The 22,930-nt window shown below is 38.4% G+C and overlaps 1 pseudogene; it reads left to right on the top strand.

Moving 5' to 3' along the window:
* Positions 1–14,230: 14,230 nt before the first annotated feature.
* LOC131901269 (sulfotransferase 2A1-like) overlaps positions 14,231–22,930 on the top strand; it is a 38,062-nt pseudogene continuing 29,362 nt past the window's right edge.

Genomic DNA, 22,930 nt, shown 5'->3' on the forward strand with positions numbered 1-22,930 from the left:
CTCCCAGTGCTGGTTTTAGAGTCATGTGACACTTTGCCAAGATTTTTTTTTTAATTTTTAAAATAAGAGATATTTGAGAAATATGCACAGTACTTAATCATATTGATAATCTTCTGTGGGGCATTTCAATGAAATGAAAGCTGCAATGATCTGATAAGGGTGTGGCCTATCAGTCTATTTACAAATATGGCATTACTATATGTTCCAAATTTTAGATTTTTCTCTACTAGGAGTTTTGAAATCTCCAGTGTATTCTAGCCCACCATGCAGAATCCTCTCTACTGCAGAGCACAGGACACAGTCCTCCCTGATTGACTGCATCTTGTACATGCCTAGTCAGATGTGAGTTTCACTCATGTTTTTCATGTGGCTTCAGCACTTGTGCTCTCCCAGGATTCTCAGATGGATTTTCTGCCTTTGTTCCTCTTCTTGCCATCCATAGGGGAATGACTTATATTTGGGAACAACAGTGGAGTGACACTGTGTTACCCATTCCCCACTGACCACTGGGTTACTAGGTTTATTGAATGTGTTGCATAGACAATTAAAAAACCTACACTACAAGTGTGAGCTACCCCACCCTACCCCAGAGTGGAGTAGGGTAAAGAAGATATGGATGATGGACAAGGAGGCTAGAGAGAAAATGCCAGATGCAGGGCAATAAAGGACATTGGACATAATCTCACTTTTATTGACTCTTCATTAGCCTAACACTGACATGGGAATACCTAGGAATGTGAGGTGCTGCATGGGGTGAGTTTGTGAGAGGCTTTGTGATTATTGTAAGAGTTAAACATACCTGTTCCATGTCTCTGTAGCTCAGGAGCAGGAAGTTGTTGCTTTCTCAAATGCATAGCCAGGCATGTGTGTACTCAAACCATGATCCATATACCACTGTATGAAGGGAAGAGGAAAGTGTTGATTATAAAGAATGAAAGTGAGGTCTGCTTGATATTCTTCACTTTTCTGGAAATGCAGACAGCTTTACTAAGAAAAAATCAAACTAGTATTTAAAATATACAATGTGACATTGGACACATACACCCAGATAGTGAGCTGATTATATCAAATTCTTTAGTAAACTAATCACCTCACACCTTTACCCCTGATACTATATGGAGACATACTCTTAGTGGGCTGGAAAAAGCAATCATACCAATACAGTAAGCCAGAGGGTTCTTGGCATGGCCAGAATTGGACTTTATATTACTGTCATGTATAAAGAACTATCTTAACTCTTGCTGAGGGATCTACCTCTAAGCTTCCACCTCTTCTCAATAGTAATTCATCAACCTCTAGGCTTTCACCACTTCTCAATAGTGATTCATTAACACCCTAGCCTCCCAAAACACAGACAACTAGAGAGAGACCTTCCAGGCATAGCCCAAAAGCTTCACCCCAAAGTTTCATTTACATTCCTAGGACTATGGTGATGTGTTCTCAACAGTCACAGTGTCTTCACTGTTTCTAATCTAAGGCTTTCTGTACATGTTTCAGCCTCCATTGCACTCTTGGATTGTTTGGCATTATCTGAAGAACTAACAGAATCAAGTCAGGAGGCATACAACCAAAATATTCAACCCCAAAGGTTCAGATCAGAAGACATCAATTGCAAACTCATAATGATTTTCAAATATCATTGGGAAATATTAGTTGGGTGTGACTCAATATTGAATTGGCTGGTCAAGAATTAGGTAATTTTTTTAAGATTTTGCATGAATTCATATTTAAATAGTCTGAGAGATCTAACTGCTGAAGCAGATAGAGAACTGTCCCAAAAGGAAAATGATTACAAGAGGCATATCTGAATCAATTAATTCCCAAACGTGAATGTATTTGAGTTATTTTACCTTCTACCCATTTCCCTACTGGACTTATTATGCAAACAGAGGATAGTATTTTAGAATGGACTTTTTTAGACACCAAATATAAAAAGTTAAAAACTTATATAGAAAAGTTGGTTTAGTCTCTGTGAGCAATTATGAGACCTGGTTATTTGTTTATGAGGCCCATGTCTGTTTTTTTTTTTTTCTTGTCAGTTTCCTTTTTTTTATTTTATTTTATTTTTTTTTTTAATTTTTATTTTGCAATACAATTCAGTTCTACATATCAGCCACGGATTCCCTTGTTCTCCCCCCTCCCGCCCCCCTCACCTTCCCTTCATCCTGCCCCCCATTCCCATCTCCTCCAGGGCAAAGCCTTCCCCGCAGACTGAGATCAACCTGGTAGACTCAGTCTATGTAGGTCCAGTCCCCTCCTTCCAGGCCGAGCCAAGCGATCCTGCATAGGCCCCAGGTTTCAAACAGCTGACTCATGCAATGAGCACAGGACCCGGTCCCACTGCCTGGATGCCTCCCAAACAGATCAGTCCAATCAACTGTCTCACCTACTCAGAGGGCCTGATCCAGTTGGTGACCCCTCGGCCATTGGTTCATATTTCATGTGTTTCCGTTCGTTTGGCTATTTGTCTCTGTGCTTTATCCAACATTTGGTCTCAACAATTCTAGCTCATATAAACCCTCCTCATTCTCGCTAATTGGACTCCCAGAGATCCACCCAGGGCCTAGTCATGGATCTCTGCATCCAGATCCCTCAGTAGTTGGATGAGGTTTCTAGCACGACAATTAGGGTGTTTGGCCATCCCATCACCAGAGTAGGTCAGTTCGGGCTGTCTCTCGACCATTGCCAGCAGTCTGTTGTGGGGGTATCTTTGTGGATTTCTGTGGGCCTCTCTAGCACTTTGCTTTTTCCTATTCTCATGTGGTCTTCATTTACCATGGTCTCCTATTCCTTGTTCTCCCTCTCTGTTGTTGATCCAGCTGGGATCTCCCGCTCCCCCAAGCTCTCTTTCCCTCGACCCTCGCCCTTCACTACCCCCACTCATGTCCAGGCTGTTCATGTAGATCTCATTCCATTTCTCTGTCTCTGGGCAGTCCCTGTGTCTTTCTTAGGGTCCTGTTTTCCAGGTAGCCTCCCTGGTGATGTGAGTAGCAGTCCAGTCATCCTTGTTCCACATCTAGTATCCTGCTATGAGTGAGTACATACCATGTTTGTCTTTCTGAGTCTGGGTTACCTCACTCAGGATGATTTTTTTTAGATCCATCCATTTGTCTGCAAACCTCATGATGTCATTGTTTTTCTCTGCTGAGTAGTATTCCATTGTGTATATGTACCACATTTTGTTTATCCATTCTTCAGTTGAAGGGCATCTAGGTTGTTTCCATGTTCTGGCTACAAAACAACTCTCAGATACCACCTTACTCCTGTCAGAATGGCTAAGATCAAAAACACTGAAGACACCTTATGCTGGAGAGGATGTGGAGCTAGGGGAACTCTCCTCCACTGCTGGTGGGAATGCAAGCTTGTACAACCACTTTGGAAATCAATATGGCACTTTCTTAGAAAATTGGGAATCCATCTCCCCCAAGATCCAGCTATACCACTCTTGGGCATATACCCAAGGAATGCTCAACCACACCACAAGAGCACTTGTTCAGCTATGTTCATATCAGCATTGTCTGTAAGAGGCCCATGTCTTTGATCCCTCTATCTCTGCTTTGGTTGAGGGACATCTAGGCTGTTTCTACTTTTTTATTATTATAAATAAAGCTGCCATGAACGTAGATGAGCAAGTGTCCTCCAACAATGAAAGAGTGTTCCCCTTTCTTCACATACTTGCCTGAGAGAGCTGTCACTTTAGGTTTATTTTTAATTTAAAATGTATTTATTTTTCTAGAGAGTTTCTCTATAAACTTGGATGTCCCAAAGATTGCTCTGGAGACCAGGCTGGCATTGAACTCACAGAGATTTACCTGCCTCTGCCTCCCCAGTGCTGGGACTAAAGACACTTGCTACCGCCACCCAGCTATCACTTGTGTTTTTGACCTTAGCCTTTATGAGGAGTATATAATGCAATCATTGAGTCATTTGGACTTTTATTTTCATGATGGCAAAGGGTACCAAACATTTCTTTATGTCCTTCTCAGCCATTTGAGATTCCTCTGCTGGGAATTCAGATGTGTACCTAATTTTTAAATTCAGATTATTTAGTTTGTTGATGTCCAGTTTCTTAAATTCTTTTATATTTTGGATATTAGCCTTCTGTCAGATGCGGAGTTGGTGCAAATCTGTTCCCATTCAGTATGCTGTTGTTTTTTACTATTGATGGTATCCTTTGCCTTACAGAAGCTTGTCAATTTCATGAGGTGCCGATTTTTAATTGCTAATCTTAGTGCTTCTGCTCTTGGTGTTCTGTTCAGGAAGTTGTCTCCTGTGCCAATGAGTTCAAGGCTATTCCCCACATTCTCTTCTATAATGTTCATTGTTTCTGGTTGTATGTTGTGATCTTTGAATTGCTTGGATTTGAGTTTTGAGCAGGGTGATAGATATGGATCTACACCATTTGCATTTGTCTACAGGCCAACGTCCAGTAACACCAACAGCATTTGTTGAAGATGCTTTATTTTTCTCATTGTGTATTTCTGACTTTTATAAAATAAAAAAAATCTGATGAGTGGATTTATGTCTGAGTCTATGATTCAATTACATTGATCCATCTGTCTGTTTTTATGCCAATTCCATGAGGTTTTCATTTCTATAGCTCCGCAGTACAGCTTGAAACCTGGGATGTTGATACCTCCAGTTCTTTTATTGTACAGAATTTTCCGGTAGAATTTTTGGGGTCACTTATGTATACTATCATATTACCTGAAATTAATGATATTATGACTTCATATCCAGTTTGTATCCCCTTGACCTTCTCTAGCAATTTCTTGATCTAGCTAAAACTTTTAGGACAATATTGACTAGATATGGAAAGAGTGGATAGGCTTCTCGTTTTCCTGGTTTTAGTGCAACTGCTTTGAGATTCTGTTTGAATTGATGTTGGCTTTAGTCTTGCTGTAAATTGCCTTTATTATTTTGAAGTATGATCTTTGTGTCACTGATGTTTTCAAGCCTTTAATCATGAAGAAGTCTTGTATTTTTTCAAAGGCATTTTCAGCAACATATGAGATGACCACAGCTTTTTTTCTTTCAGTTTGTTTATATGTTGGTTTACATGGACAGATTTTTGTATGTTGACCTCTCCATGCATCTCTTGCATAAAACCCATCTGATCATGGTAGATGGTCTCTTTAATATGTTCTTGGATACCTTTTGTGAGTATTTTATTGAGTATTTTTGTCTCAATGTTCATGAGGGAATTTAATCTGTAACTGTCTTTGTTATATCTTTGTGTGGTTTGGGTATCAGGATGACTGTGGCCTCATAAAACGAATTCAGCAATGTTCCTTCTCTTTTTATTTTATTTAATAATTTGTGGATTTGTTGGTATTAGCTCTTCTTAGAATGTAGATTTCTTTGAAGTTAGAATTCTGTGATAATACTTACTTGCCATGTTTTTCTTCTTTGGAAGACTTTTTATTATAAAAATATCCTTTTATTGTGTTACTGCTTTGAACAGACACCATGGCCAAGGTAATTTTTACCATGCTATACTATTTTTCTTTCCGGTTGTGGTAGCACATGCCGGTAGGATTTGCTAAAGGAGGCAGAGGCAGGAGGATCACAAGTTCTGTTAAGAATTTTTTCAATCATTTTACATACCAATCAAAGATCCCACTCTTCCCTCCTCCTACCCTCCCAGCCTGCCCCTCCCAACCTACCCCCTACAAGAGGCAAGAGCCTCCTATGGGGAGGCACATCCAGTAGAGGCAAGTCCAAGCCCTTCTCCCCTGGTCTCAAGGTTACACGAGGTGTCCCATCATAGGTAGTAGGCTCCAAAAAGCCTGCTCATGCACCAGGGAAGGATTCTAATCCTAAAGTCAGGGGGCCCCCAAGCAGATCCTGTTTCATGAAGGCTCCACAGCCATTGATCCAACTTTTATGAGTTCCCACTAGTTTGGTTTGGTCATCTCTGCAGGTTTTCCCATCACAATTCTGATGCACTTTCTCATATAATCCTTCTTCTCTCTTTTTGACTGGACTTCTGGAGCTCTGTCTGGTGGTTGGTTGTGGATCTCTGCAGCTGCTTCCATCAGTCATTGGAGAAAAAGCTCTGTGATGACAGTTAGGGTATTCACCATTCTGATCACTGGGGTAAGCCAGTTCAGTTCAGGCACCCTCTCCACTATTTCTAATAGTCCAAGTAGGAGTCATCCTTGGGGATTCCTGAAAACTTCCCTAGCACCAAGCTTCTCTGTCCCCATGATATCTCCCTCTGTCATGGTATCTATTTACTTGCTTTCCAAATCCATTCCTGTTCCAGCTCAACCATCTCATTCCCTTATGTCCTCATCCCCTATTCCCTATTCTCCATTCTCCACCCCTCATCCCCAGTTTACTCATGGAAATTTCATCTATGTCCCCTTCCAAGGGCTATCCATGTGTCTCTCTTTGGGTCTTCCTTGTTAGCTGGCTTCTCTGGAGTTGTGGGTTGTTGTCTGATTATGCTTTGTTTTACATCTAGTATCCACTTATGAGTGGGTACATACCATGTTTGTCTTTCTGAGTCTGGGTTACCTCACTCAGGATGATATTTTCTAGTTCCATCCATTTGCTTGCAAACCTCATATGTCATTGTTTTTCTCTGCTGAGTAGTACCCTATTGTGTATATGTATCACATTTTATTTATCTGTTCTTCAATTGAGGGGCATCTAGGTTTTTCCGGTTTCTGGCGTCTATGAAAAATGCTGCTACGAACATAGTTGAGCATGTGTCCCTGTGATATGATTGAGAATTCCTAGGATATATGCCAAAGAGTGGTATCATTGAGTCTTGAGGTAGATTGATTCCCAAATTTTCTGAGAAACCACCACACTGATTTCCAAAATGCTGTACATGTTTGCATTCCCACAAACAGTGGAGGAGTGTTCCCCTTGCTCCATACCCTCTCCAATGTAAATTCTCTGCAGTGCTTCTGATCCTAGCCATTCTGACAGGTGTAAGATGGTATCTCAGAGTCATTTTGATTTAAATTTCCCTGATTACTTAGGATGTTGAACAATTCCTTAAATGTCTTTCAGCCATTTGAAATTCTTCCTTTGAGAATTCTCTGTTTAGCTTTATACTCCCCTTTTTAAAATTGGATTGTAAGTTATTTTGATGTCTAGTTTCCTGAGTTCTTTATACATTTTGGAGATCAGTTCTCTGTCAGATATGGGGTTGGTGAAAATCTTTTCCCATTCTGTAGGCTGTCATTTAGTCTTATTTATACTGTTTTTGCCTTACAGAAGCTTCTCAGTTTGAAAAGATCCCATTTATTAGTTGTTGCTCTCAGTGTTTGTGCTAGTGGTGTTATATTTAGGAAATGGTATTCTGTGCCAATGTATTCAAGACTATTTCCTACTTTCTTTTCTATCAGGTTCAGTGTAACTGCTTTTATATTGAGATATTTGATTAACTTGGACTTGAGTTTTGTGCATGGCGACAGATATGGATCTATTTACAATATTCTACATGTTGACAACCACTTATGCCAGCACCATTTGTTGAAGATGTTTTCTTTTTTCAATTGTACAGTTTTGGCTTTTTTTGCCAAAATTCATGTGTTAATAGGTGTGTGGGTTAATGTCAGGGTCTCCAATTTTATTCCATTGGTCCACATATCAGTTTTTATGCTAATACAAAGCTGTTTGTATTTCTCAAGCTCTATAGTAGAGCTTGATGTCAGGGGTGGTGATTCCTCCAGATGTTGTTTTATTGTACAGGTTTATTTTGGCTATCCTGAGTTTTTTGTTTTTCCATATAAAGTTGAGTATTGTTCTTTCCAGGTCTGTGCAAAATTGTGTTGGGATTTGATGAGGATTTCATTGAATGTGTAGATTATTTTTGGTAAGACTGCCAAGACTTACATAAGACTATGTTAATCCTACCTATCTATGAGTGTGAGAGATCTTTATATTTTCTGATATCTTCTTCAATTTCTTTCTTCAGAGACTTAAAGTTCTTGTCATACAGATCTTTAACTTGCTTAGTCAGCGTTAACCTGAAGTATTTTATATTATTTGTGGCTATTGTAAAGAGTGATGTTACTCTGATTTCTTTCTCATCCTATTTATCATTTGTATATAGAAGGGTTACTTTTTTTAAGGTTAATCTTGTATCCTACCACAATACTGAAGGTGTTCATCATCTGTAGGAGTTCCCTCTTAGAGGTTTTGGGGTCACTTATATACACTATCATATCATCTTCAAATACTGAATGTTTGAATCCTTCCTTTCAAATTTGTATCCACTTGATCTCCTTTTGTTGTCTTATTGCTCTAGGTAGAACTCCAAGTACTATATTGAGTAAATATGGGGACAGTGAACAACCTTGTCTTGTTCCTGATTTTAGTGGAATCACGTTGAGTTTCTCTCCATTTAATTTAATGGTGGTGGTTTGCTGTAAATTACCCTTATTATGTTTAGGTGTATTCCTTATATTACTGATTTCTCCAAGAACTTTATCATGAAGTGGTATTGGATTTTGGCAAAGGCCTTTTCAGCATCTAATGAAATGATCATATGTGTTTTTTTTCTTTAAGTTTGTTTATATGGTGTATTACATTAACAGACTTTCATATGTTGAACCATCCTTCCATTTCTGGGATGAAGCCTACTTGATTATGGTGGATAAATTTTTTTGTTATGTTGTTGGAGTCAGTTTGTGAATATTTTATTGAGTATTTTTGCATCAATGTTCATGAGGGAAATTGTCCTGTAATTCTCTTTTTGCTGCATCTTTGTTTGGCTTGGGAATCAGAGTAACTGTAGCCTAATAAAAGGAGTTTGGTAACATTCTTTCTGTTTCTATTGCGTGCAAAAATTTGAAGAGTATTTGTATTAACTCTTCTTTGAAAATCTTGTAGAATTCTGCATTTAAACCATCTGGTCCTGGTTTTTTTTTTTGGTTGGGACTTTTAATGACTGTTTCTATAACCTTAGGGATTATTGGTCTATTTAAATAGTTTATCTTGTCTTGATTTAACTTTGCTATATGGTACCTATCCAGAAAATTGTCCATTTCTTTTAGATTTTCCAATTTTGTGGAGTACAGGGGTTGAATTATGATCTGATGATTCTCTGGATATCCTTGATGTCTGTTGTTATGTCTCTCTTTTCATTTCTGATTTTGCTAATTTGGATGCTCTCTCTGTGTCTTTCGGTTAATTTGGATACGGGCTTGTCTAACTTGTTGATTTTCGCTAAGAACCAACTGTTTGTTTCATTTATTCTTTGTATTATTCTCTTTGTTTCTATTTATTGATTTCAGCTTTTTATTTGATTATTTCCTGGCATCTATTCCTCCTGGATGACTCTGCTTCTTTTTGTTCTAGAGCTTTTAGGTATGCTATTAAGTCACTAGTGTGAGATTTCTCCAACTTCTTTATGTGAGCATTTAGTGTTATGAATTTTCCTTTTAGCACTGTTTTCTTAGTGTCCTGTAAGTTTGGGTATGTAGTACATTCACTTTCATTGATCTCTAGGAAGTCTTCAATTTCTTTCTTTATTTCTTCCTTGACCCATTGGTGATTCAATTGAGCATTATTTACTTTCCATGAGAGTGTAGGCTTTCTGTAATTTTTGTTGTTATTTAAATGTTACTTTTAGCCATGGTGGTCTGACAGAATACAGGAGGTTATTCCAATTTTTTTGTATCTGTTGAAATTTGCTTTGTGACTGAGTATGCGATCAATTGTAGAAAATTCCATGGCATGTTGATAAGAAGGTATATTCATTTTTGTTAGAGTGGAATGTTCTGTAGATATCAATTAAGTCCATTTGAATCATAACATCATTTGGGTCCCTTATTTCTCTGTTAAATATCAACCTCGAAGATCTGTCCAGTGATGAGAGTAGGGTGTTGAAATCTCCCACTATTAATGTGTGGGGTTTGATATGTGATTTGAGCTTTAGTAATGTTTCTTTTGAATATATGGGTTCCCTTGAATTTGGAGCAAAAATGTTCAGAATTGAAACTTCATCTTGGTGGATTTTTCCTATGATGAGTATGTAATTTCCTTCTCAATCTCTTTTGAGTGGTTTTAGTTTGAAGTCTATTTTCTTAGATATTAAGATACCTACACTAGCTTGCTTCTTAAATCCATTTGATTAGAAAATCCTTTCCTAGTCTTTTACTCTGAGGTAGTGTCTGTCTTTGAAGATGACGTGTGTTTCTTGTATGCTGAAGAAGGATGGGTCCTGATTTCATTTACATTCTGTTACCCTGTGTCTTTTTATAGGTGAATTAAGTCCATTGATATTAAGTGATATTAATGCCCATTGGTTGTTAATTCATGTTACCTTTTGGTGGTAGAGTGTGTGTATTTCTCTTCTTTGGGATTTATTGCTGTGGGGTTATCTATTGCCTGTGTTTTCATGGGTGTATCTGACTTCCTTAGGTTGAAATTTTCCTTCTAGTGCTTTTTCTAGGGCCAGATGTGTGGATAGTTATTGTTTAAATCTGGTTTTGTCTTGCAATGTCTTGTTCATTCTGTCCATGGTGATTGAAAGTTTAGCTAGGTATATTAGTCTAGGCTGGCATCCATAGTCTCTTAGTGTCTGCATTACATCTGTGCAGGTCCCTCTGGCTTTCAAAGTCTCCATTGAGAAATTGGGTGTTATTCTGATGGGTCTGTCACTAAATGTTACTTGGTCTTTTTCCTTTGCAGCTCTAATATTTTTTCTTTATTCTGTATGTTTAGTGGTTTAATTATTATGTGGAAAGGGGACTTTTTTGGGGGGTCTAGTCTATTTGGTGTTCTATAAGCTTCTTGTATCTTTATAGGTATTTCCTTCTCTAATTTGGGGAAGTTTTATTCCACGATTTTGTTGTGTATATTTTCTTTGTCTTTGAGTAGGTATTCTTCTCCTTCTTCCATCCCTATTATTCTTAGGTTTGGCCTTTTCATTGTGTCCCATATTTCCTGGACATTTTGTGTTATGTCTCTTTTGGCTTTGGTGCTTTCTTTGACTGATGAATCTATTTTCTCTATTGTATCCTCTGTACCAGAGAGTCTTTCTTCCATCTCTTGTATTCTGTTGGTTGTGCTTGTATCTGTATTTCATGTTGATTTACTCAGATTTTCTGTTTCCAGCATTCTCTCTGTTTGTGTCTTCTTCATTGTTTCTATTTCAATTTCCAGGTCTTGAACTGTTTCCTTCACATGTTTAATTGGTTTTTCCTGGTTTTCTTGCCTTTATTTAAGAGATTTATTGATTTCTTCCATTTTTTGTTTGTCTTTTCCTCAATTTCTTCCCATTTTTTTGCTTGTATTTTCCTCAGTTTCTTTATGGGAATTTTTTATTTCTGCTTTAAAGGCCTTCTGCTTCTTCTACATTGTGATGTTCAGGGTTTGCTGTTGTAGTAGGCCTAGGTTCTTCCAGTGATATCACATTGTTTTTTATGTTGTTGTATTTTTGCACTGATGTCTACACTTCTCTTCCTCTTATAAGTGCAAAACTGGTCTGTGTCTGAGTGAGCTGCTCTTGGTCCACTCTGCTTGCTGTGTCTATTTCTCAGGGGGCCCCTCTGGGACCAATCTTACTGGTTCTTGGTCTAGTTGGAGCTGGCAGATCTCTATATCAGGGAGCTGCTCTTGGTCCAATTCAAGCTAGCTGATTCTGTGACTCAGGGAGAAACTCTTGGTCTTATAAAGGCTCTTGGTGTTGGTTTCACTCTTACTCTGCAAGGAAAATTCATGGAATGCAACAAAACTCACTAACAAAAGTTTTATTAAGACAAAGAGAAAGGGATAGATGTGTTCAGGCTTGCTAAAAGAAAACATGAGAAGGGAGGAGGAGGGGACACATGATCTGCCATTTAAGGACTACCCCCTGTGTGTACACATGGGCCCACATGGCTACTCCACACATGCACATAGATCACATGGTCACACCACGCATGCATGGATTATGTAGGACACTGCACAGAATAAACCTTGCTATGACATCCCTCAGGGGGCTGAGCAAGGGGGAGCTGAAGAGAAGAACCCTGCTGAGTCTACTCTCAGGGGGATGAGCAAGGCAGGGCTGAAGAGAACCTTGCTAAGACATCCTTCAGGGAGCTGAGCAAGGGGGAGATGAACAGAGGAATCTTGCTGAGACTACTCTCAGGATACTGAGCAAATGGGAGCTGAAAAAGTTAAGAACTTTTCACTGGAGCTGAAGGAAATTGCTACATTTCAGCAGAGGTTGCGGAGTGAAGCAAAAAAGCAACGTTTTAGGATGGGGAAGTGGAGCTCTGCTAGGAACACCCATTAAGTGGAGGCTGAGAAAAGATCAGCTGTAGTGGCTCTGCAGAAGAGGAGCTGGATTGCTAAATCCTGTGGGGAGAACTTCCCCCACCACACTATGTCTAGCCTGACTCTTGATACCCTTCCCTGCTGAGCTAGAAGCTCCAGGCCTGACTCATCCAAGCAGTCAGAATACCTTCCTTTCCAGGGCTGACCTGTTTCATTGCAGCTCCAGCCAACAGAGCAGTCCTAGCAGCTCAAGGTATCTGAGAAACCTTTCCCTCCACTGCTGAGCTGTCTTAAGAAGCTCAAGATATCTGGAATATCTGCAGGGTTGAGCTGTCCTAGCACTTTAGGTATCCAGGATACTTCACCCTCCAGGGCTGAGCTTTCTCATTGCAGCTCCAACTGTCAGAGCTGTCCTAGAAGCTCAAGGTGTCACCTGACTCCCCAAATAGTCAGGATGCCTTCCCCCCAGAGTTGCAAAAGTCACATTTTGGTGCCAAAGCCCAGGAATGAACTCACAGAGTTGCACAACTTACTTACAATGAATCCCTTCTATCTAAGGATTGGGAAAAATGCAGAATAGGGGACAGAATGCCCACCAGAACCTGAAGATATGTTGATAGCATATATCCTATAGACATGATAGAAAAAAATACACCTATGAACTCTCAACAGTATATTTACCCAAATGAACCCTCATAATGGCACCAGTTGTTACCCTAATAAGGACAGGGGAAGTTTTGACATCATCTTATCCTTAGATGAAGGAATACAGCAGGTCAATGACTGCTGAAAGAGGGAAACAGAGTCAGCTGCCTCAGTAGGGGAAATCCCATATTGGTGTTCAATCCCAAGTGCTCACCTGAGGATATATTCACATACAAAAAGAACTAAATGGACTTTGTAGGTTATATAAACGTGTGATCATGTAAACATAGCAGTGAAAATTAAAGAAGGAATCATGAATATAGGAAAAGGGGGAAGGCAATGGAGGAGAAAAGCGAGGGTGAGGATCACATGGTGCAGTGAAGGCACTATGAGTTTATCAAAAACAATCCCTACTTTTAAAAATAATTGTACAGGACATTTTTTTCAGGACAACCTTTTTTTATGGTCTCTAAATTTTTTGCCCATTTGAAATCATTCTGAAAGCTAAGTCTGTAGCAGGAATCTTAAAAGTTCTTATTAAGAAAATCAAACCTGAGCCAGGTATTGGGGTGAACCGGAAGATCAGAGAACTAGAACAAGCCACAGCTACCTCACCTTGCCGGATCCTCAGCTGGTCTTGTTTCCTCAGACTGGAGGTCTCTGAGTCCTCATCCAGAATGGGTCTCAGCTGAACTGCTTCTCAAAAGCCTGAATGCTTAACCAGGCCAAATGCTTAAGCAGGCCAAATGCTTCTAGTGCCTGGTCTTCACGCCTTATATACCTTTCTGCCTTCTACCATCACTCCCTGGGATTAAAGACTGGCTTTCTGGGATTAAAGGCTTGAGTCACCATGCTTGGCTGTATCCTTGAACACATGGATTTCTGCCTAGCTTTGCTTCCCAACTGCTGGGATTAAAGGCATGTGCTACAACTGCCTATCCTCTATGTTTAATATTATGGCTGTTTTGTCTCTGACCCCAGATAAGTTTATTAGGGTGCACAATATTTCAGGGAACACAATACCACCACATGAGTCTATTAGAAATTATTTTAAATTAAGCCCTATTTCTATGTCTAAGTACTTATTTTTGAGTTTCTGGTTTGGGGTCATGACCTAAGGCTCACAGTTCTCCAAAACAATCTCTGAATAAGTTCACAGTTGCTTAATACAGCAACCTTTGACTGGTTTCTGCAATCTATCTATATTTCTTCATATCAGCAGCTCATTTCAGAACAAACTTTGGGATGCTAATGATTTTTTTGCCTGCACTATAAATTTTACCTGTCAGCATTTGCTTTAAGCTGAACAGGTGGCCAAGACTGGAATTATCATAGCACCAAGAAATAGTTCTTTGGGATGTCAGACTACATTTGGTTTGAAGGAATACCTTTCCCTGCTATAGGGTATGAAAAAAAAATAATTGAAGAAAGTCGTGATAAGTTTGTGATCAGAGATGAAGACACAGTCATACTGACTTACCCAAAGTCAGGTAAGAAACATCATTGAGAATGATTCTGAACTGTCTGTGGAAGGTTAGGGCTTTAATAATCATTCATTATGGTGGTGAATGGAATGCTTTATATATCTCATGTGTTCAATGATTTGTGGTCATGGAGAGCTGTATCTGAGAGCATTTCTACTCAGAGGAAGATCTCTAACCTAACCGGTATAGTCAGAGGAGCAGCTCAAGCACTACTACTGAACAATGACAGTATTTCCTAAAGCGGATTCTGGCATTGGTTTGTCTCTGTGAGGAAGAGAGTAGAAGAGAGATAATGATGAGAATAAACAGATGAAATAGCATCAAGAGAAAAAGGCATGAATGTAAGAATATGTGGAGGAGGGGACAATGTCAGCTAGAAGAATTACCATGGGCCTTCTCCAGGTAGAGGAAAGATTCTCAAAACTCAGGTAACCAAGAAAGGCATCATGGTCATCTGGGGGAGGGGTATTGGTAGATGGCAGAAGCAGTAACCATTGGTTAAGTATTAGGTTGCTAACATCAAAGGGCAATAACATGGACAATCCAAGGGCAGTAAACTGCAGGAAGAGGATTCAAATAATAGCCCAGAGAATAAAGCTAGAGAAACACCCACTGACAAACGAGCATATACTCACAAATACAAGTGTGTATGGTGAATAGACACAAAAAAATTTATTTACAAAAGGGAAGCAGTACTCATATATACACTGCGGGATGGATGCATCTTAATGACATTGTATTAAATGAAAGGATCCCCATCTCAAGGACAGATTCCATGACTGAATCCCTGACAAATATCTGGGATAGTTGAATTTACTGAACCAGAATGTAGAATGTTGATGTTTTAGGAAAGGAGGGGATGTTCAGTAGGCAGGTAGAGTTTACTGAGTAAAGATTCTCAGTTTCGTTAGTTGAAGCATTTTGAGTGTGCTGGAAGAATATATTTTGTATGTATACCATGTGAATATTGTGAATACCACATGCCTTTGTGATTGAAAACAGCTGCAGTGTAAATTATATGGTTGTATTTTCTATTTAAAGCTTTTCACAGGTGCTCTTGAAATGAATGACAATAACTTTTCCTTCTTGTTCAGGAACTAACTGGCTGATTGAGATTGTTTGCTTGATTTAGACCAAGGGGAATCCCAAATGGATCCAATCTGTGCCCGTCTGGGAACGCTCACCCTGGATAGAGACTCAAAATGGATATGCAATGTTAATCAATAAGGAAGGACCATGCCTCATGAGCTCCCACCTCCCTATTCATCTTTTCCCCAAATCTTTCTTCAGATCCAAGGCCAAGGTCAGTGTCCAGTGGTTGAGAATACTTTGGCCAAATGCACATTTAACTTACTGTGCCATTATGGGCCTTGGAGATCTGCCTGAAATGCACTCTGCGTAGATTTGGTGAGGAAAGCTGGGATTCTCACACACTAGGTGCTGCTAATATGTCCCCTTCACAGACTGTATCAGAGTACTGGGATATCAACCATCTCTCAGTGATCCTGGGCATATGTATGAAAAAAATGTATTATTACAGTAGGGCATTCAGGGACTACACATACAGGTCAAGTTGAGTTCAAATTCTAGTGTACAGTGGATATTACTGTTTTGTTGTGATAAAAGTCAATTAGCTAATCTTGATTCTTCATATAGCCCATGTCAAATGGGTGAATCACCCAAGCAGACTTGTTTATAGGGGAAACAGCCTCACCAGGCACTAATGTTGTAATCTGAGAGATTGTTCAACAATCATGGCTTCTCTGTATCCACTGTGTCTTGCTATGTCTAGCTGTCCACTGAGATCAATAGCCACAGGAATCACTGACATCAGTGAAAGAAGATCTCCAGAAGGAACCAGAGACATACAGGTTCTGACCTACCACAGTTTATTGTTAATAAGAAAGTTTTTTGGAAGTCCCTCCACCTTAGAACCTATAAGTATTTATGGTTAAACCATAAAGACAAACATAGAAAATAATCTCTTTTGAAACTATCACAATGAAGTTGTGACCATTAAACTATATGTGTGTGTCTTATATGGATTTGGGAGACTTGTGTCTGGAGAAATTAAGGTCTAAAAGATGAATTATACTATAATGTCAAAATGAGCATTGATACAAAATATTAATTTCATTTCCTTAAAATTATTTTTTTAATTTATTTCTTCTATTTTTGAGATTATACTATAATTACATACATTATTCCTCCTCTCTCTTCCTCTCTCCAGGCTCACTACTATACCACTCTTTTCTGTGTTTCAAATTTATATTCTCTTTTTTATTACATCTGTGTATTTATCTACATATTCCTACATATCTTGGTACAATCTTCTCAGTATGCACAATGTTACCTGTATGTAAGTTTTCAGGGATAAGAAATCGATATTACATAACCAATTGCTATGCTTTTCCCAAGGGAAGCCTATTTCTCTCCATCTCAGCACTTTTTTAGGGGCTCACGTGTCTTTGTATTCACCATTGTGCAATGAAACATTAGCATTAAACTCTGCATCATGATTCTTTTTAGAGTTTTCTTCATATTTACAGTTATAGAAACCAATTAGTTTGTCGTTTTTCACATAGCTTTAGCACAGTATCCATTACTCTTTGTATATGAGATATTCTTTCACAGTGGATGGATAGTCTTTCTCACAGTAAGATATTGATCTTTATAAGTATTGAATCAATCTTGGCTTTTTGTTGTTGCTGTTTTTTTTCAATATTAATGACTGTAGTCATTTTGCTGTTACATTTTTGTAAATCAAATAAAATTATAAAAGATTTTTATAAATATAGATATTTTGCACTTCTGTTTATATTTCATTCAAATAAAAATAACAAATGCTTTTAGAAACCTCATTGATATTCAATTAACATTTTATATAAACTGTGTCATATATAAGGTGGTTTATACTATATTGACCTTCATTTGCATGTTTTTCTATTTAAGGTGATCTATGTTTTCAGAAATCCTAGAGATGTTCTTGTGTCTGGTTATTTTTTCTGGGATAAGTCAAACCTTATTAAGATGCCAGAGTCACTAGAAACTTACTTTGAATGGTTCCTCAAAGGAAATGGTGAGTGTCCTGTTTAAATATAGGGTTTGAGGGAGGCTGAGATGCATTTGTGAAGACAAGGTGTGATATAGCTTAGGCTGGCCTGTCTTGAATTCTCTATACAGATAAGGATTGCCTTGAAGGTCTGTTCTGCCTCCATCTACCTAATGAGTTATAAGACTATAAGCACCCACTACCATGTTCTGTTTATTTATTGCTGGGGTTCAACTTCCAATGCCATTTTTGTTATATATCTTGGTTATATCTCTAGCCTTTAGTATATTTTGTAATTTTCTCTTGACTCCAGCTTATTGCTCTACACTCTACCAAACTCTTGATCCAAGGATCATTATCATTATAAATCTAATTGTGAAGTCTTCCTGTTCTCACAAGCCACTGCCTAATGGCACAGCTATGGCTTGACCAGTGATATACCATCCTGGCAATATTTGGAGTATCTAGTTTTTCCAGTACTAATGAAGATGTTATAGCTTGTGGTGAGCAGAACAGCAGTGACAGCAACATCACCAGGACCTATTCCCTCTCCAGCGTGGAGAGTTAACCATGTTGACTGTATGAGATGTGAGTTTTTCTCAATCAGAAAATGATTCATTACTCTGATACCACAATTGCCATTATTTACATCAGGGGGCATATGTTGTATGGATGGTTGAAGTATAGATATCAGTGTCCATAGCTGAGTAATATCATTGACAAGAATCTCCCAAAAGTAGCCTACATAAAACCTTCAGTAACAATGAGGGCTATTCAGGAGAAAGACATATTTCAGTTCATTCTCAGTTTGTTTTCCTTATGTTCTGTGACATGACTATAAGGTTGCCTTTAGAAATAGGGTCTTACCAACTAGTTTTTGTGGGCAACTGACAACAGTGACAATTGCCTAGATTATTTGCAACCTCAGGCCCATTTTAGGCAACAACTCCTAGGGAGGTATCCCAATAATTGCAGTAGAGTTTCCATTTTTAAACCAATAGCTTCTGGGAGCAGTAGTATCTGTTCATGAAAGCTGCCTTGATTTAAACTCTTTAATATATTTTTAAATGAGCTTAAAAACTAATGAGTTTCTATATGGCATTTTCATATATTCTTGGTTTTTGTTAATTCTATCCCAATTTACTTACCCCATCTTTGTATAAACACAATCAGTCTCATATTCCCTCATTCATACTGATACCATATGTGTCCTGGTACTTCTCTCTCCTTAAGGTCTCTTTTTTCTTGCTACTTTTCTAATGGTTCTTTTCTGTCTTCCTCTCCTTTATTTACACATCAAGGTAAACATGCTAAGAATTTGTCTAGGATCCAAGTATGAGAGAAAAGATGCAGTGTTTGTCTATCTGTGCTTGTGTTACCTCATTAAGTATATTTTCCAGTTGCAACTATTTTACTGAGAATTTCCTAATTTCATCTTTAGAGCTCAACGAAATTTCATTGTGTCTATATATCATAATCTCATCTATTTTCAATTGATGAGCATCTAGGCTAAACGTGTTCTGTAGCTATTGTGAACAGAGCTGCAACAAACACAAATGTTCAAGTACCTATTAGTTGTATATATCTAAGTCTGTAGTAGTATATACCTACCTTGTTTGAATATATACCTAAGATTTGATAGCTGGGTCATATGGAATTTCTGTTTAAAGCATTTGAATGCATACCATAGTCATTTAAATGATGGCTGTATAGTTTACACTCATACCAGTGCTTTTAATTCCCCACAATTTTTCTGAAAATTAAAAGAAATTAAAAACTAAATTTTATTATAAAACAATTTGCACATAAATAAAAACAGGATTCACCAAAATTATTGAGACTCTTGTATACATTTAGAATTGGTATCCAAAAGAGAAGCAGGGAAACTTCATATTAAATGTTGTACTTTCAATATTGTTTATATTTCACTCAATATATGACCACAAAACCCAAAAATCCATGAGAAATATAGAACTAGAAAAACATTAGCCTATATTCTCTTTCAACAGTCTTGTCCATTATCTGCATCTACTCCTTTCTCATTCCTTTATTTTTAAATTTTCTTTTCTTCTTATATGTTATCAACATACACTTCAAACATTTACTTGTTTTTTTTCCATTTTTTGTCTTTGTTGTTGTTTTTGAGACAGGTTTTCTCTATGTTACAACTGTGGCATATATATTTTTTAATAACAGTGGCCAATCTGACAGATGAGATGGAGTCCTAGATAGTTTTTAGTTTCTGTTTGTATTTCCTTGATGGCTAATGATGATGAACACTTTAAAAATACATATGAAACACTGTCTTTCTTTTATGGTATACTTTTTGGTTCCATAGCACAAGTTTTTGCTCCAGTTTTTTTCTTCATATTGAATATTTTATCATTGTTATTTCTTTGTAGATACTAGATACACATTGTCTGGGAGCATATAACTCAGAAAGCTTTCTTGTATTTTATTAGCTGAATCTTCACATGATTAATGATTTCCTTTGGTCGATAGAAATCTTTTAATTTCATGGGATCCCACTTGTTGAGTATTGGCCTTATTTTCTGAATGAGATGAGTAGCATTTAGAAAGTCCTTACCTGTGATTACCTCTCAAAGTGCACTTCCTGTATTTTCCTCAAGCAGTTTTAAAGTTTTGTGTATTCTGTTGAGGGTCTTGGTACATTTATGATTGCGGTGAATGCGTGTGTGTATTTGTGTATTGTGTATGTGTGATAAAGAATTAAGATCTATATCCATTCTTCTACACATAACTATCCAGTTTCCAAAATATCATGTACCTAAGATCCCATTTTTTCTTCCAATGAATTTTTTTTTTATTTTTCAAGGCAGGGTTTCTCTGTGTAGTTTTGGTGCCTGTCCTGGGTCTCACTCTGTAGACCAGAACTGGCCTTGAACTCACAGAGATCCACCTGGCTTTGCCTCCTGAGTGCTGGGATTAAAGGCGTGCACCACTGCTGCCTGGCCCAATGCATGTTTTCAATATTTTGTCAAAAATACAGTGCCTCCAGTTGTGTGAACTTATGTCTTGGTTTTCTATTCAGTTAATCCACATGTTTGTTTTGTGTTAGTGCTTTCTGTTTTCATTACTCTGTCTCTGTAGTAGAACTTGAAATAAGGTCCTATCTTTTTCCAAGGTTGCTTTGATTATCTGGAATTGTTTGTACTTTTGTATGAATTTATTATTGAATTTGTTCTTTAGAAATTTCAAAGATGTGTAACTTATATTCTGCTTATTGAAACCCTTTTCCCTCTGTTATCTCCCTCTCACCTTTAGTAACCCCCATTCCCTACAGTTCTCCTTTATAACTTTCATGTCTCTTTATTGGTGACCCATTCAATTTAACCATGATTATTATCTTCTGTGGGAATGTGGGTTTTGAACTGCCAATGGAAACCTAGTTGGCACCTCACTGGGGACACAACTGAAGACAGTGTCTTCCTACCACCCAGAATCATTCAGTATTCATAATTTCATTATGGAGTTTAGTGTCCCTTGAGTATCTTCCTCAGTCCACAATGAGTCATTTTTGGCCTAGTCTAATGCAGAATCTTTGCAGCAACTTCAGTTCCTTTTAGATCATAACTACACTTCCTCTGTCATGCCTACACGTCAGCATTTTCCAGCCCTTCTCTTTCTCTTTTCCAGCTTCAACGTCCTTTCTGCTCCCCCTTCTGCAATGTACAGGTTGGATGATTTTTCCAGACCTTCAGAGTAGAGCAAACTTCTTGAACTGTTACATGAAAGAAGGAAATTAAGACTTTTTATCAAAGTATTGTTTGAAGTATCATCTTGATACAAAGAGCAGACAAATATTCAAAAAAGAAAACAAACAAACAAAAAACTGTACAGAACTGTAGCTGGGAAGTTTCTCTCCAGGTTCCACCAAGCCCCTGCAGTCCCACAGCCCACTAATAAAATAATCACTCAGAAGCTTTTTTTACTTATAATCTGTATGGCCATGGCAGGCTTCTTGTTATGTAGTTCTAGTATCTTAAATTAACCCATTTCTATTTATCTATAAATTGCCACGTGGCTCATGGCTTTCCAGTATTTTACAGCATGTTTCTCGTGGTGGTGGCTGTAGCTAGAGTTTTCCTGCCTGGCCCACAGTCAGAACAAATCTCTCTCATCTGCCAGTCCCACAGCTGCTCAGACCCAACCAAGTAAACACAGAGACTTATATTGCTTACAAACTCTATGGCCGTACCAGGCTTCTTGCTAACTGTTTTTACAGCTTAAATTAATCCATTTCTATAAATCTATACCTTGTCACGTGGCTCGTGGCTTACCGGCATCTTCACATGCTGTTTGTCATCGTGGCGGCTGGCAGTGTCTCTGACTCAGCCTTCCACTTCCCAGCTTTATTCTCCTCTTTGTCCCGCCTATACTTCCTCCTGCCTATTGGCCAATCAGTGTTTTATTTACCAACCAATCAGAGCAACCCTGCAATGATCCCTGAGCATTAGAGGCAGTTCTGTAATGTTGCACTTAGGAGTGAGCATTCAACGATTCTGTGTCAATTTGAAGGTTATTTATTTTTATTTCTGTGGATAATACTAAAATCTTGATTGGTATTATATTGAGTCTGTTCATTGCTTTTGCTAGGATGGGCATTTTCATAACATGAATTTTTCTAGTCTGTGACCATGGGAACATTTTCCATCTCCTAACATCTGCATCAGTTTCTGTCTTCAGTGTATTGAGGTTTTCAGTAATGAGGACTTTGCATCCTTGGTGTATTCATTACTTTTCTATTGCTGTGATAAAACACCATGAACAAAGCAACTTATTGAAGGCATGCTTTGTTTGGAGCTTATGGTTCCAGAGTGATAAGAGTCTATCATCACCATTATAGGAAGCATGGCACCAGGAGACAGGCATGGCATGGGGGTAACACCTAAGACCTCACACCTCAACCCACAAACAGGAGGCAGAAGGAGAGCACTTGAAACAGTCCTAGTCCTTGAAACCTTAAATCCCACCCCAGAGACATATTTCCTCCAGCAAGTTCATACTTGCTGATCTTCCCAAAATATACACCATCTGCGAACCAAGTATTCAAACATTATATGGGACATTTTTTTTGATGTTACAGATATTTTTATTATTGCCAATTAAACTATTTTAAATTTGTTTTTTTTTAATTTTTATTTTGCAATACAATTCAGTTCTACATATCAGCTATGGATTCTCTTGTTCTCCCCTCCCGCCCCCCTCACCTTCCCCCCCAGCCCACCCCCCATTCCCACCTCCTCCAGAGCAAAGCTTCCCCTGAGGACTGAGATCAACATGGTAGACTCAGTCCAGGCAGGTCCAGTCCCCTCCTCCCAGGCCAAGCCAAGCAACCGGGCATAGGCCCCAGGTTTCAAACAGCCAACTCATGCAATGAGCACAGGTCTTGTGACATACAAGGCAATTGATTTCCATTGAGCCATCACCTGAGCCCAGGTTTTAGTCTCTTTGAGGGACTTAATTGTCTCATATATTATGCAATTCACTTTATCTCTAC

This window comes from Peromyscus eremicus, unplaced genomic scaffold (genome assembly GCF_949786415.1).
Source record: "Peromyscus eremicus unplaced genomic scaffold, PerEre_H2_v1 PerEre#2#unplaced_67, whole genome shotgun sequence".
NCBI lineage: Eukaryota > Metazoa > Chordata > Mammalia > Rodentia > Cricetidae > Peromyscus > Peromyscus eremicus.